General features: G+C 40.9%; 1 long non-coding RNA gene across 2 annotated transcripts in view; it reads left to right on the plus strand.

Moving 5' to 3' along the window:
• The window catches only part of LOC118477178, a 13,347-nt gene that overhangs the window by 4,247 nt on the left and 6,405 nt on the right, over positions 1 to 2,695 (plus strand). Inside the window, exon 1 of one of the 2 annotated variants that reach the window (XR_004858886.1) lies at positions 1,758 to 2,291. The exons of the other annotated variant lie outside the window; for it this stretch is intronic. This is a non-coding gene — a long non-coding RNA (uncharacterized LOC118477178). Of the gene's footprint in view, positions 1 to 1,757; positions 2,292 to 2,695 lie in introns of those variants that run through there. 2 annotated transcript variants of the gene reach the window in all.

The raw sequence follows: 2,695 nt of genomic DNA on the forward strand, positions 1-2,695 counted from the left end.
ATCTATTTGAAGAAGAAGTCTTCCTTTCGTTCTTTTGCTGCAGCAAAAGTGTCCATTATTCTGTTGACGAAGTTGGGCATGCTGTCAATGATGTCTTTATGGATGGACATAAACGTCAGTGCGATTTCTAGGATTTTACTATTTGTTTTATGTTTGCTTTATTAGAGGTTTTACGGCGCTCGCAACTCCGTGAAGTCAAATGAGCGCTGGAAGATTAGAGGTGTTACAAGGGAGTAACAAACATGAAAAAGAAGGAGGGGAGATAAAGACGACAGATGTTTGATAGGAAAGCAGGAGCAAACCACACCAGAGCTAGGATTTTGCCCACTTCTATAAATGTTGAGTCGCGTTTGTACTCCTTCAGCGCTGAATAAAGGCCCAGAATTGTACGTGCATGTGCAGACTTAAATATGTCACTGCAATGTATTAATTATAATTCTGTTTGTAGCTTGATTTTATGCAAAACCGTAATACTTATAATTCTGTTTGTAGCTTGATTTTATAATGCAAAACCGTAATGTTTCAGTAAACAATCCTAAAAGAACTGTAGGAAACGACTTTTGATCGTCCTGGAATTTGTAGGAGTCGAAGATTGATAGTGCATTGATTTCATTTTGCTTCAAGAAACTGTCACAATTTGAAAAACTATTATGTCACAGGCCTACTTTGCAGAAATTTCGTTGGTGTTGTAATGTCTGAGTCTCTTGGAAGCGTGTTTCTCTGTGGTCTGTTTTGTTGATGGAACACGTATAAAATGTTTCTAATTTCATCGACGGCTACTTTAAACGTATCTAGAGCTTGTTAGGTTGCTATGGGCGTTTTACTTCTGTGTTAGAGGATCCCATAAACAGCGTCAACGTGCCTGAAAGCTTTGTTGAAAAAGAGCAAAAAGAAGAGAAATGTTTCGCTATTAATACGTTCAGGATACCATCGTGATTGGAATTATCGTCCCACTACCCAGACTGGATTTCTTCAAGACAAAGCTGGATCTCTCCTTTCCAAATGAAGACTGTGCTATTAATCCAGACGGTAAATTCCACCTTGCTTCAGACGGTCATGGAATATTCCAGTGACAAACGCGTCTGAGAACGCCGATTCATTTTGTTGAGTGGGCAAAAAATTTCGAAAAGCCTGCATAACGTTAGCGAAAAATACCCCTGTTCCCCGACAAATCACCCTTTTCATGATCGCAAAGGGCGCGTTTGTGAGCTTCACATAACAAAATTCACTCGATAACCTTACATGTACACAATACATGCCTGTTCTTTCTCACCAGTTAGTTATTGTGAGACGTTGCAAAGCGATGACCAACGACTAGCTGTATTGTTATGTCTAGTTGTCCCAAAGTTTGATACTTAACAACGACATTGTTTACCTCGTTCTTAATGACTCGTGACTTTAATGCGTTGTTTCACTTGGGCAGGATCAGTAAAGCCTGGGGTCCTCAGTTCCAAATAGCCGACGCGCTTTTCCCTTTCGTCAACCCGCAGCCACCTCCCGAATCGTCAGCCACCTCCCAACCTTTGACATGAGTCAAACTTCCATCTATTTATAGGTAGGATGGTAGAGAGGGGGAGAGGGGGCGGAGTCAAGTACAATCCTCTCATTTCTCCTTTTTTACTCTCCTTTTAAGCACAGGGCAACATTTCATTAGGTTTAGCTCAATAGCACAGTGAGAACAAAATATAAATCAGAATGATGGGGGGAAAATCCTGAATTAGGACTGTAAGCTGTAGTGTAAGCTATTTAGTTTACATTGAAAGGCATGGTCACTTTTCCTAAAGAGCCACCATCCGTCCTTCCGCGTTTTTTCTTTTACTCATCCGTACCCCATGTGACCCAACCAAGGAACAGAACCAGACGTTGACTGCATCTGGAACACACGCTCGGATGTTTGTTCGTATAAAAGGGCCTGTTTTGAGGACCCAAAAGTGACAAAGTTTTTCTGATAGGTCATACTCATACTGTAGATCTACATGCTGTTGCAAAAATTATTATCTACAGTATGCGCATGCCATGCCCCTCCCCTCCCCCAGTGGACCTATTGTGGGATGCTTATTCAATAGACGCTGATGGTGAAAAATGCACAAAGACATCACCCTGACTAGCTCGCAGGGCAAACTGTTATATGTTAGGTCCTAGGTCGCTAGAATATCTGTTTAATGGGTATGGAATGATTTGTTAAAATGAGTGAGAAAAAGAGACCAAGGATTCCGTCTCTTTACCGGAAGTCCGATGTCGATGGACGGGAGGTTCATCGTAAAGGCATTCGTTAATGGCACTGTGCATTGGTACGTTGTCTTTTGCAATCATACTTTATTACAGTTGTTAGTGCTGAAGCTATCTCTATTCTCTCGAAAGAAATGCTTGTTCTGTATGGGATTTTCATATATATATATATGAGCCTTCTAATTGTCATCTGATTATGTTCATGAATGAACGTAACAATGCAATCCACTTTGTAATGCAAGCCTCACCAGGACTACACTTTTTAACACTTCAACCAAGGGCGGCTCGTGGGTCTAAAAAGTGGGCGTGCACAAGTAGGTTAAAGCAGGTTGAAGATAATCAAGGGCATAGTAAATGAGATGTTTTCTTCATCCTACCTGTTTTGAGAAAATCTATTTGAAGAAGAAGTCTTCCTTTCGTTCTTTTGCTGCAGCAAAAGTGTCCATTATTCTGTTGACGAAGTTGG

The sequence above is a fragment of the Aplysia californica genome, unplaced genomic scaffold (genome assembly GCF_000002075.1).
Source record: "Aplysia californica isolate F4 #8 unplaced genomic scaffold, AplCal3.0 scaffold00397, whole genome shotgun sequence".
NCBI classification, from domain to species: domain Eukaryota; kingdom Metazoa; phylum Mollusca; class Gastropoda; order Aplysiida; family Aplysiidae; genus Aplysia; species Aplysia californica.